Raw genomic sequence first — 14,177 nt, 5'->3', positions numbered from 1 at the left:
CCATTTAGTCACTTTTCCAAGTAGAATTGGATGTTAAGGTTAGTAATTTGTCAAATGTGAAAAATAAGCTAAAATTAGCAATATATTTGTGAAACTTTCTAACAGCTCACATTATCACAAAAAGTACAAAAAATAATTAATTAGTATTTAAATTAAAGAAAAAAATCTCTATTGAGATGGGTGGTGATGGATCAACCAAGACTCATGTAGAACCAATTCTAATCCAAAGGGAGTTTGGCTTGAATAAAATAAAACTGTCCTGTGAGTTGCTTCCTAAACCAGTATAAAAGGGCAACATGTTTCACCAGAATAACAGTGTATATGGAGGGATGAGGCTCAATTGATGGTGGCACTCCATGGCAATAAAATAGGGCCAAATTCTGTGTGTTTCTACAGAGGACATAGCAACTCACCTGCTTAGTGGAAAAATGAAGCAGAGATTAAATATTAGGCAGGTTTATTCAGCATTCTGTACCTCCGCAAAGCGTCCTTAGACAGCTGCATATTTGGTCGAAGGAGGATCAGGCTATGAGCTCTCATGTATGTGCTGCTCCCCCAACCATCAAGCCTTGCTGGAGTGTTGGCTACTTGCCAGACCCTTGCTGTAGAAACCAGACAGCTGCCAATTCAAGATCAGGTGCAGGCCCTCTAAGGGCCCAGAACACTGCTCTGAACAGCTGCACCAGGGGACACCAGGCACACCCATGTTCTGGTAATATAGTAAAATACCAAGTAGCAGAGTGCAGAAGTAAATATGACAGAACACACAAGAATGCAGCAGAAGTGCCCATCATCGAGCAGCCTCCATGATCCTCTGTCATTTTTATTACAGTAGATGAGGATGGCGCACCCCCATCACTTGAACCTTGTTGTCTCTTGATTACGCTTCTGATCCTCCCTGCTGTCTCCAGGGCTAGTTCCAGGCACCAGCAAAGGAAGCAGGTGCTTGGGGCAGCCAATGGAAAGGGGCAGCATGTCTGGGTCTTTGGCGGCAATTCGGCAGCGGGTCCCTCAGTCCCTTTTAGAGCGAAGGACCCGCCGCTGAATTGCCACCGAAGAATGAAGCGGCGCGGTAGAGCTGCTGCTGAAGTGCCGCCGATCGCGGCTTTTTTTTATTATTATTATTTATTTTTTCCACTTCGCAGCTTGGGGCGGCAAAAAAGCTGGAGCTGACCCTGACTGTCTCTCCACACTGTGTAGCTGTTCCTACCTCAACACCTAGTTGGATTAACTTCTCAGATTTGCTTTGTAGTCATTTGGACCAATGTGGGATAAGGAATAACTACTCTGGGGTCTGACACACACATATGACACCCCACCCCACCCCCTTAATATACATATGTTTTCCACAAAGTTAACTCCACTTACAATAAACTGTCACAGCACCAACTCCAGTTCATAGACTTCAATTTCACCACCCATGAGCTGGTGCATTCTCCCCTTACCCAGGGTTTTCAGGCAAGTGGTGGTCCCTGATAAACTCCTTGCCCACACCACCATAGAATGGACACCTGCTCTACACTCCCCATCCCCCACTGCGGGGCTTCCTTCCTCTTAAATCCAACCCTGCACAGGGGTAGGGCTGACTGAACAGGTCTAACTGGCACTAAGGCCTCTGACTCTTAAAGGGAAAGGCCACCCTGTTACAGGCCCCTAACAACAGTTTGGTTATTTGTGTAATTTTAAAAGCCTAGTTCTACAATGGGATTATTTTTAGAGGGGGAAAATAAACTGTCAAATGTCAAGAAAGTTGCCAGTCTAGCAAACAAAAACGTATAGAGCTAAATGATGGTTTTGCCAGAAGCCCTGTGTAAGGGGCAATACATTATTGCATTGCTTCAGGAGCAGTCCGGGAAGCAGATTGTGATTCAGAGTCATAATCTACTTCTTCCTTTTTCCCTGCTCCAAGGGAGAAAGTACCCTGCCCCAAACAATAGTGTATGTCCTTTGGTGCAAGGGCATAGATGTGCTGCCCAGCACATTGGCTGGGTAAAGTCAACTCCCCGACCCCACACACATACACACCCATTAAGTGCCTTGAACAAGAGCACAGGAATATCCACAATCTGGGTCATAATTTTTGCTCTTTAAAAGAAAGAGACACAGCATAAATATCTTTGGCTTTGCTTGTAAGGTTTTATTTTTATTTTATTTCTTTTGTGGAACTCCAAAGTTATGCAAATATCCAATAATTTGGCTCAGAAAATAAAATTAAAAAGCACAGTTATCCTGGTACTAATTCACATACACAAAAGGTGATTACTTAACAAAAGGTGATTTTTAACTTCAGAGACTATTAAAGCATAGAAGACTAGAGAAAGGTAATAGTACTCTAAAGAATTGGTTGCATGATAAAGAACTCTATTTTGAGCTATATTGTCCTCTGTCTGTTGAGATCAAACTCTTCCTAGTGGTTAAAGCAGAGACTTGGGAGCAAGGACATACGTTCTATTCAAAACTCTGCCACTGGCTTGATATGTAACAATGGACATGTCAAATCATCTCTGCCTCAGTTTACCCATCTGGAAAACTGGCATAAAATACAGTTCCTATCTTGCTTATGGTGTTATTAGATTTAATTCATTAAAGTTTGTAAAGCATTGTTGGAGAAAAGGTCCCATAAAAGTACAAAGTGCTGTCCTGGCTTCTGTGCAGTTAGGAATGATTTGGCCTAGAGGAGTGGGTTATTATTTCCTTGTTGGGAGAGAAAGGAGCAGAGCTAGTCAACATGTTCTGAATTTTGAAATGTTGACAATGTTGCTGAAATCTCAAATTACGACGGCGGGGGAGGGGAAAGAGAAAAATGTCAACTTTTCTGCAGTTTTTGTGAGCAACTCTAGAAGTGAGTGAAGGAGATATACAACACATTGTATGCTCAGCCTAATTTATTGAGAAGCATGTTCACTTCTGAACGGGGATACTTGAGGTAAAAGAAGAACATAGCATTCACCACCCAGCAGATTCTCTGGGCTGTGCTCAACACAAGGGAGGGTGGGGAAACTTAGAGAGCTGGTTGCACCTGCACCAGCCTAGTCAGGCATCAATTTGAGCAGCCTAGAAGCAGCTCCAATTTATACCACTGATGTAAGATACCTAAAGAACCAAAGGGACCTTGCACCTATTGACATTCACTATAGTGACCTTATGTTCTGTCCCACCTCATTTCTGACAATCCCTGGTCTGCCCCAACACACTTTCTCTCTCCACTGTAGAACTGCTTTCTATATTTGAATGGCACAAAAAGGCACCATAGTAGAGGGTCTAGCTCTGCATTTTAAATCCACCCCAAATGCACGTGTCTGGGATGTCGATCAACATCACCAACCAACCTTCACCAGTAGAAAATCCTTTGAAAGACAGAAAACAGACATGGACCATTCTATTTTAAGTATGCTGTATCTGAAAATTTTAGTTAGCCAATTCAAAAAATAAAATAAAATAAAATAAAATGAAGGTGATAATCCTTTTTCATAGAAAAAGTGAAATGGGCCATAAGAAATTTTGTGATTATTACTATACATCTAATTTCAAAGAATAAATTATAAATTTAATACATTTAATTGCATGTTAAATAGAATAAAATTAAACAGGAAGCCAAGATCTATAATTGCTGTTCATTTAATCAAATTATTAATAATAACATAATATTACATTACAACTTTTAACAATTCCTGACTTCCTCATGAATTTAGATGCTGAGCTGTATTTCCTGCTATTAATTACACAATCAGACCAGACTTCCTGCTTGAAGATCTTAGTAAAATGACAGCACCCACTGAGAGTCACTGCACAGTCTCTAGTAACAGGGAGCGATGAAGAATGAGAGGTTTTATAAAAACTGTTCTGATCATTCATTTTAAGATCTATTTTCTACTTAGTCAATCTTCATTTAGCTACGAAACAGATACTCACCTTAAATAATACTAATAGTAAAGGCCCAGTCTTGTAGTCACCTACAAACAAAGACAATTAAAGGCTTATGGAGGCCTAGAAGGAAAAGAAAAATGTGGCTTGCCTGGACCAAATTTATTTCAGATGTAATTCCACTGAAATGGATGGTATTACACCACAGCTTAATTTAACGACTCATGCACATCTTCTTTGGATAGCCACAAACATGAAGAAAGATTTTTTTCAATGCTTTGGAGTCTGACAATTGGAGAAGGACTCTCCCAGATTTGAGTAAGTAGAACTTTCTTCATAGACCACTCCTGAATGTACTCTGCTTTTCTGGCTTACTTTCCACGTGGCACTAAAGTTTCCCTAGGAGCTCTGTTACCATTAGCAGGGTCCCCTTCTCAGCTCCGAGATAGATTAATGAAGAGGACAGGTCACTGACACAGAGCAATCTGGATTGCTTTGTAAACTGGGTGCAAGCAAACAATAAGTGTTTGACTATGGCCAAATGGAAAGTTATACAGCTAGGAATAAAGCATGTGGTGTGGGAAGGAAAACTATCCTGGGAAGCACTAACTCAGAAAAACACTTGAGTTCATGGCGGATAACCAGCTGGACATGAGCTCCCAGTGCAATGCTGTAGCACAGAGGTCTAATGTGATTGCTGGATGTAGAAACAGGGAAATCTCCAATAAGAGTAAGGAGATTATATTACCTCTGTATTTGGCACTGATAGGACCACAGCTGGAATATTGTGTCCAGTTCTGGTGTCCACAGTTGAAGAAGGGTTGTTAAATTGGAGAGGGTTCTGAGAAAAGCCATGAGAATGATTAAAGGATTAGAAAATGGGCCTTAAAGTAATAGACTCAAGGAGCTCAATATATTCAGTTGAGCAAAGGGAACGTTAAGGAATGACTTGATTACAATCTATACGTACCTATATGGGTTACAAAATGTACTTTTTAATTTAACAGAGAAAGGTATAATGCAATCTGATGTCTGGAAATTGAAGCTAGACAAATTCAGACCAGAAATAAGGGGCAACTATTTAATGATTTACCAGTGAGTGTGGTGGATTCTCCATCACTGGCTATTTTTAAAGCAAGATTGGACTTTTTTCTACAAGAGATAGTCTAGTTCAAACAGGAAATAACTCAGGGAAGTCCTATGGGCTGTGTTATACAAGAGGTCAGATTAGATTATTATATTGCTCACTTCACAGATTACTACACAGAAATCTGGAAGGTGATATGGGGAAAATGCCATGGAGAGTGATCATATCCCTATTCCAAGCCCCTGCTCTCCAGTATTAACCCCAGAACTTTGCTGAGCCCCTTCTTTACCAAGCCCCAGCAGGATGGCTTCCAGTAGGGACAAGTAGAGGGGACTGGGACCACAGAGACTGCACTTCATCCTATTCACAGGAGCTGGGAGAGATCTAGCCTATATGAAGGGAATCTCTGGGCTGATATTTGGGCTAGTTTAAAAAAATACACCAACAAAGAACCTCACTCAGAAGTAGACCCATAAACTCGGATCATCTGAAAAATAAGGGAAGCAAGCCCAGTAAATTAGGCTGCCCTGGTGCCACAGGGACCTCTGCAGAACATTCACACTTAGGTACATGAATCACAAAACAGCCAGAGATAGCCCTCAAGAGTAAAACTTCATGCAATTTTTAAATGACAGGCATTTTTAGCTTCACCAGACGTTTGGAAAATAAAGATTGTGGTGAAAATGATAAATGTAAGAACAAGGAGAAGCAGGAGGAGTTGTAGAAATGGTTTTCTCAATAAGATTGTCAGTAGTAAAATAAAGCTTCCTCCTCAGTTAAATAACCTGGAATACAATTTTAATGGAAAGCTTGAAATAATAATAATGGTCTTTAGCACTGGAGAAACTTAATAGATGTATGTCTTAACAAAAGTTACTCTATTACCTTCTGGAGCATGCAAGATTCTCATATACACTGATTGCAAAGGGAGTTGAAAGGAACTTAATATAAAAAAACAGACTTTCCAGGCAGTTTCTTTCCAATTTCTGTAATATGTCCCTTCTGTATTTGCAGAGAGCAATACATTCACACCATACCACCGTTTTGTTTTAAAGCAGATATAGGTACTGAACAGGGCCGGCTCCGGGCACCAGCTTAACAAGCAGGTGCTTGGGGCGGCCCAGGGAGAGGGGCGGCACCTGCGGCAATTCGGGGGCAGAAGGTCCCTCACTCCCTCTAGGAGCGAAGGACCTGCCGCCGAACTGCCGCCGCCGATCGTGGCTTTTTTTTTTTTTTTTCCCATTTGCCGCTGCCAACTTTTTTTTGCTTGGGGTGGCAGAAATGCTGGAGCCGGCCCTGGTACTGAAAAAGCTTATGAGCAGAAAAGTATCCCTTTTTTAATTGGTGTGCATATGAATCATTGTCTGTTTCTTAAAATGAATAAACCTGTTCAGATATTACTATTGTTGCACCATATGGTAGTTACCTGTATTCCCATTATAAATTCTATCTAGTTTTTTTCTCCATATCACAGTCAATAAAATTCTGCTCCAGGTTTAAGCTTAGCAAATGCGGGAGCAGCTTGGGACCAAAAATTCTCTTGCAAAATTAGAAAAAAAGATAGTGTTTTTTAAAAATATATAGGAATGAAACCACACCATCAAAAACAAAAAACAAAAAAGCAACTCAGGGAAATAAATATATTTAGCATTTATTACTTTAAACAAACTCTTTTAAAGTAATACCAGAGTACAAAGCTGTATTTAGGTCTCATCACAGTATAGCTACAACCTTCTGAGCAGCGCAAGATGTGTCTGTGTAGTTGCTAGCTTTGCTTTCCTGTTTGGGGGAAAAGGTAAACCTATAGCAGAAGCCTCAAAGCCAGAGCAAGATAAGAAATTCTCCAAGGGCCTGATCTAAAAATGCATTGAAATCAATGGAATGGGCTTTGGATCAAGCCCCAAGTTGGGGAGCTGTCAAAAGAAAGAAGATATCTTGTGAAAAGAGTTTCTTAGCTTCTGTCTGCTACAGCTTTTTGCTCTTCATTTATTTCTCCTTCCCACTAGAGGGGTTCCTCCACTGTGGACAGACAGATGGCCTATCCTGTGTTTTGACAATGGAATCTGATACCACAAGCTCCCCACATGCATAAAACTTCAGCTGAAGTCAACAGAAGTTCCACATTAAGGATTTACCACATTAGGCCCAGAATCAGCTGGAAGAATTGATGGTGGTGTGAGTTAAATCAGACCGTGCAATATCTAAAATAATGAATAGAGTGTTCCTCCCAGTGTCTATAACTAAATGCTCTGTCATTCCTTAAAGAGCTTAGCTGGAGCATTCCTCGGTGTCTCTGACTCAGGACTAGAGATGAGTGATTTTTTCTGGATGACTAGTTTATTCTCCAAAAAGTGTGGCTTCAGTCAACTCAATGTTATTTGCAAATTTGATGTGAACTCTCTGAATAGTTTTGGCCAAGTTCCCCACCCTCCCCCAAGACTTAGATGCCATCTATGGAATAGTCACCTGAGCAGGGACCTGAGTCTTCTACATCTTAGGTGAATGCTTTACAATTGCGATGTAAACTCAGTCTCACTCGCTTTTCCTGCTCTAATGATTATTTTATTTATACGATGTGGAACAGCTTCAAGAGGGTTGAGAGTGCCGTGGCACAGAATAGCCCATCACTCAGTTCTTAGAGTGCTCTTGTAGGAGACCAAAGTTCAAATTGCTTTTGACCATGAAGCAGAAGGGGAATTGAACCCTAGTCTCCTACCTCCCAGGTGAGTGCCCTAGCCATTGGGGGAAAGGTTATAAGTAGGTTATTCCTCCTTCCGCCATTTTTTTAACCTAGACCTTTAAAAATACCTGAATCCAACATTTCAGATCAAACCAATAAATCAGTTATTCACCCAGCACTACGAAGGACAAGTCCTCTTGCTTGTTAAATTCTGTGCTATGGATAAGCAACACCAGTCATAACTCTGGAAGGAGCTGTAGATGGAAAGGCCCCTGCATACCTCTTGTTGCTGAAGATTGCTCTCCATCTCCATTTGTCTTTCATAGTGGGAAAAGTGAAAGTATTTTCTGGCTACATGCTCTAAATGGCTCTTTCTTTCTGTTTAACTTTTGGTATCAAGCTGTCAGCTATGGAAAGCCCCATATTTTCAGGCCACATCACTGAAATTCTTCCCCGCTGAGAATATTGTGGGGCACAGGGGATTCACCAAGCATGTTCCTACCCAATGATTCTCCCAGCATCACTCCTATAAACCTAATTGCAATATATGGTGATCAGGCTGGGCAGTCAGACACTTGGGGGAAAAAAGTACCCAACTGAATCCAAAATGACACTCAGAACAGGGTAGAGCCTGCAGAGCTCCAATGGGCCAGCAGTCATGAGGCTTCTTTAAGATGGAATGGGTCTGTGACGGGGCAGCTGGCCCCCACTGTCTGGCAAAGGGTTAATAGCAGCCCTTGGAGTGGCTGCGCAGAACCCAGCCAACCAGAGGAAGGCTTAGAAGCAGCCAATCAGAGCCAGGCTGGGCCCTATAAGAAGGGCTGCAGGGCAGCTAAGAGCTCAGTCTTTCCCTGGAGCTTGAGGGAGAAGGTCTGGCTGCCTGTAGAGAGAAGTACCTGGGACAGAGCAGTGCTGGGCAGGGGAGCAAGCAGAGCTTCAGCCTGGCTCCCAGACTGTGGCTTTGATACAGGGCTATCCCTAGCTATTCTGGGGACCTATGCAGCACCCCTGTGGGGCCCCAGGATTCTGTGGGGAGTGAGACGTGTGTGCTGGCAAGTGAGTAATGAAGTCTTGCAGTGACATGTGATCATGTCACCTGAACTGGAATCCATCTTTAACCTGGTGCTTTTCCAGTGGGGTGGGGAGTGGAAACCCAAAGAGACAAAGGGTTCCTGCCTTATGCAAAAGATATATAAAGGGGTGGAAGAGAACAGAGAGAGGGAGAGGAGCCATCATGAAGAATCCCATAGCTATCACCTGAGCTGCAACAAGAGCTGTACCAGGGGAAAGAATTGTGCCCAGGCCTGGAAGGTGTCCAGTCTGAGAAAAAACTTACTGAAGCATCTCTCAGGGTGAGACTATCTGTATTCAGCTTGATTAGGCATAGATATGCGCATTTTATTTTATTTTGCTTGGTGACTTTGTTCTGTCTGTTACTACTTGGAACCACTTAAATCCTACTGTCTGTATTTAATAAAATCACTTTTTATTTAGTAATTGACTCAGAGTATGTATTAATACCTGGGGGAGCAAACAGCTGTGCATATCTCTCTATCAGTGTTATAGAGGGCGAACAATTTATGAGTTTGCCCTGCATAAACTTTATGGTCTGCCCTTCTATGTTAAACTTTATGCAGGGTAAAATGGATTTATTTGGGTTTAGACCCCATTGGGAGTTGGGCATCTGAATGCTAAAAACAAGCACACTACTGTGAGCTGTTTTCAGGTAAACTTGCAGCTTTGGGACAAGTGATTCAGACCCTGGATCTGTGTCTGGAGCCAGACGGGAGTGTCTGGCTCAGCAAGACAGGGTGCTGGAGTCCTGAGCTGGCAGGGAAAACAGAAGCAGGGGTAGTCTTTGCACATTGGGTGGCAGCTCCCAAGGGGGTTTCTGTGATCCAACCCGTCACAGAGAGGAGAAGTGGGGGGGGGCTGCCTCCAGGCCTCTGCAGGGGAGGAGCGGGCCCAAGGCCTCTGGGGGGGGCCTGGCTTGGGGGGCAGGGAGAACCACCCCCCAGCACTCACCGGCAGCGTCTCTGGGGCCGGGTCTGCACTTCCCGCCACCGGTGAATGCAGGCCTGGCCATGCTGCACTCCTCAGGGGAGTGGGGGTGGGGTTGGGGCAGAGCAGGGGCAGGGAAGAGATGGGGTGGAGCCGGGTAGGGACACTGGGGAAGAGCCGGAGCAGGGGCTGGAGCAGCATGCAGCTGTGTAGGGCACCAAGAAATTTGGTGCCCCAAATTTCCTGGTTCCCTGTGCAGCTGCATACTTTGCATAAGGGTAAGGACAGCCCTGCTTTGATACAGGGGCTGAGTAGGTGCTAGGGCTACAGCAAAGTGTCCCAGGGAAAGCCGGTAGTGGCAGAGGGGAAGGAGAGGCTGTGAGTGGTTACCAGCTATAGGGTCCCTGGGTCTTGACTCAGAGCAATAGGTGGGCCTGGCCCCCTCCTTTGCCCCACTGGCCGCCGAGGGAAGTGGCCAGCCAAAGCACTGCGGTTTGCCCCTTAGCGAGGGGCTGGACTAGGGGCTGCAGTTCACCACTGTGGCGAGAGGCCGGGTGAAGGTCTGCTGGTTCCCCCGGAAGGGGGGAGAGAATGGATCCCTGAAGAGGATGCTGTGGTCTGGGAGCGACACAGGTCCCCACAGACAGCAGAGATGATGGAGAAGCAGCAACGGAAATTGAGACACCGCAAGAGGAGAGCGCCCTGCTGATGGACAGAGCTAATTCCTGGAGCAGCCAGCAGGAGGCACCACAGTGGTGAGCACAACCAGTTACAGGGTCTTTAACTGAAATTAAAACAGAAGCTAATCACCATTCAGCTTAATCCTTTTTTTAACTGAAGTGGTAGAGCTACATCTAAAAAGCACTGATGACTGTGGAAAGATTCCCATGGGCTTCAGATCAGGTTCATAGTGCACTTGTTTTTTCTTGACAGTGCTGTGAGTTAGTGCTGTCTACTTGTAATTTATTTTCTGGGTTTGGTTGGTTTGCCCTGTCACATCTTCAGACTTCTTTAAATGGGGCTATTTCTGCAAATCCTTCTCATTCTCTCAAGAAGCGGTGTTACTTAATTTTAGCCATGGGCTTTCAACTACCAAATATTTCACACGGTGAACTTATTCTTGAGGTCTGCCCTTCTATGTTAATCCTGTGTACTTGAAAGCTTTCACTTCATGCAATTCACTGAACAGCTGTAATGCTGGAAGGAACGTTTAGTCAGATGTGCAAAATAAATAAATAGCCACCAAGCAGCCAAACAAAATCTTTGATTATGATGTTAATGTCAAGATGACAAATAGATTATCTATGAGCATTAAGCATTGATGGTGTATCTCCACTGTCCTATTTTTACTATGCCTCTTTCTTTATATTATCTTAAAAATAAGCATGCTTATTGCTTTTGTAGGAGAGCTATGAATTATTTAGCCAAGGAATAATTGTAGGAGGCATTTTAGAGAAAGCAGTCCATGAATCCAGCAAAAATGCATGTCCACCTGCCATCAGACACACAATCACCATTAATTTTAATGATGGGGAGTAAGCAGTTTGTCAGGAGCAGAATGTATCTACTTCTCAAAACCTGCATTGTAGGCTTGGGGGATTTTATTAGTGCTCCTAATCAATAGTAGACTGCAGTCAATATTAGTAGACCTCATAATCATCATTAATTGAAATCTCTCAACCTGCAGTTTGCATAACAAAGCAGCTAATGCCTTAATGAAGAAAGAAATTTAATGCAACATTACAGCTTCCTGACCTCCTGCAATGTTCTCATGGACTAATTTGACTGAAAGGAGTGGTCCACACACTGTGCTCTAAGCCCCTCTAGCATCCCCAAGGCCACCCACACACACTCTCACTCTTACTTTAGGTTATTGTAGTGCAGATTACTAGCCTGCTTGAATAATTCCTTGAAAATAAGGGTCCAAATCAAACAGAAAAATCAGGGCAAAAAAGCTATGTAATACAATTCTGGGGGGTGGGGGAGGAAGGTCTGGCTTACACAGAACTAAAAGTTTAAGTATTTGAGCTAAATCTTAAAAGGAAATATTATTAAGACTGTTCCATGCAGGTGGCAAAGTTGTTAATATGTATATAATACTTTAGATGAAAGTTTAAGATCTTGCTTTTAAAGTATGCACAATTTAACAAGAACTTTGAGTTAAGCATTTGAAAAAATGGCATAGCGAAAACTTTATAAAAATCTCTGGATAGTTGTATGCTTAAAAGCTAAGATGATTGAAGCTTGCAATTGTTCTGTCTTACTTTTTCACAGATGGTATCCTATTGCATCTGAAGAAAACCATCAGATAACAATTTTAGTACTGTAATGAGCAAGGCCAGGAGGAAATTGCTGGGAAAATTGTGGGATTAAGGCCCATTTACTGCAGAAAATTGCAGAGAAAATGCAGGCAGATATTGTCAGATATTTATTGTTTCCACAAATTAGTCTTTTTAAAAGATCTGGGGGAAAAAACATTTACTGATTATAAAACACAGAAACAAACTTATACAAAATTCATACTAAAGGGTAATTTCTCTTTCCCCACACCCACCTTGGAATGTTGTTAAAGAAAATGCTTGGAATGGGCCGGTTTTACTTAAATCTTCGTTTTATTCTGCTATGAATATAATGGGGACAAGAATAGCTGTATCCCACCACTATGCCCCAGTTATTATTATTATTTTATTATTATTGTAGCATCTTGAAGACCAGGACCAAGACCCTAGTATGCCAGGCACTGTACAAAAACAGAATCAAAAGCCATTGCCTGCACTTTTTTTCTTACCCTCACCGTTTTTCTTCTCCTGTCTTCCCAGTATATCTCTCTCTCCCCTTCTGTGGTATTCATCCCCTCATTCTCTCCTTTCTATTCCTCTGTTGCCCTTCCTTTTCCTCCTTCTGTCTTTTTATCATCTCCTCTCCCTCTTTATATGAGCAAAGCAGTGCAAAGTAGTGTATTCGTCTCCCTTCCCATCATCCCTTCCCATCATCCTCCCTTCCCATCTTTTCCAACTGACTCTATTAACATTGTCTTCCTCTTGATCCTGTGAAGCAGTAGACGGATTTTGCATGGTTCACTCAGGAGTGCACTGCATACCACAAAATTTCCATTTTCAGTTGGCTATTGGATATCTGTAGGCTTAATACTTAGCTGTACGTTAAAATTCATCCTCAAGAAGACCCTCATCAGAGGTGGGAGGACGTTTCACATCTGATCCAACATACGCCTATAGCTTTCACTGGGCATTGGATCAGACTTTTAGTGCAGTTACTCTATTTCCTCCAACATCTGTTTAAAATATATTCTAAATAAATAGATGAGGAAAGCTGAGAACAAAATGATGGGGACAATCTGAATCCCTCATTGTGGTCTCCTGGCTCTCTACCTACTAACCCTGGCTGTGGAAAGAAGACCCCTGTGTTTTGTGAATAAGTGATGTGCTCTTCCCACCTCTTCAGAGATGGCATACCATGTTTCTTGAATGGCAGTTTCTTGAAGCACTTGTTTAGTTTTAGGGAGGAGCAACAAGCTGGCAGTGTTTCAAATACACACTAAACAAGGAAATAGCTGAAAACCGGAAAAATTGCAGCATCTACCCTAGTGGCAATGATAATGAGAACGAGTTAATTCCCTACCACTTCCAATTCTTTCATAATCTACTGGAATAAAGAACACAATTTAATCCATTTCCCTTGTATTTGAGAATGAATTCATTTCTTCAAGTTTGCTTTACTTTTTCTTCTCGTTATGATTTTGGTCACAAAAATGAGATGAGATAAAATTGCAGTAGTTGATAGGGTCTCTGGCTGAAGACAGCAGTGTGTTGAACTAGACTGGGCATAAAACTGATTAATGTTATAACTTCTCAGAATAAACTCTAGGCAGTAAGCATGATAGCCTTGCATGCAAAGTATAGCTCAATTCATAGCACTTTGACTGCTGGTCCCAAAGGTTATGGATGCAAATCTGAAATCAGGACTCCGATCCCTACCCACTGCTTATCCTAAAGTGGAGTACAAGGAAAATTTTTGGCTCTACTAGGTGGATGGTAATAGACCTGGCTGAAAATGTTCAATTAAAACAGATTTTCAAAGGAAAAATAGTTTTTTGACACAATTATATCCTTTGCTTAAAGTGTCTGCTTTCTGCAGATTTAGATTTTTTTTGTCAAAAAACCAAATATCCCAAAACAGAAATATTTCATTTAAGCATTGAAATATTTTGATTTGGAAATGCTGCCACAGCTTTTGGGAGTTGTAGTTCAGTTGCCTCATGTCTCCGTTTTCGTACATGGGCCAGGCTCCCCCTTTGGACTACATCTCCCATAATGCAGGAGGGCCATGAATATGGTGAAGCACCCACTACTCTTTCAAAGGGGGAGACTATGGTGTATTATGGGAGATGCAGACTCCCCTATAAAGGAGAATGGGAGCCTGAGACACCACAACTACAACTCCCCTGAGTAACTGTGGCTGCATGTCTAAATCAAAATATTTTGTCCAAAACCCAAAATATTTTGGACAAAATATTTTGATTTTCAA

The sequence above is a fragment of the Chrysemys picta genome, chromosome 3 (assembly GCF_011386835.1).
Source record: "Chrysemys picta bellii isolate R12L10 chromosome 3, ASM1138683v2, whole genome shotgun sequence".
Classification (NCBI taxonomy): Eukaryota; Metazoa; Chordata; order Testudines; family Emydidae; genus Chrysemys; species Chrysemys picta.
This window is presented reverse-complemented; position numbering follows the sequence as displayed.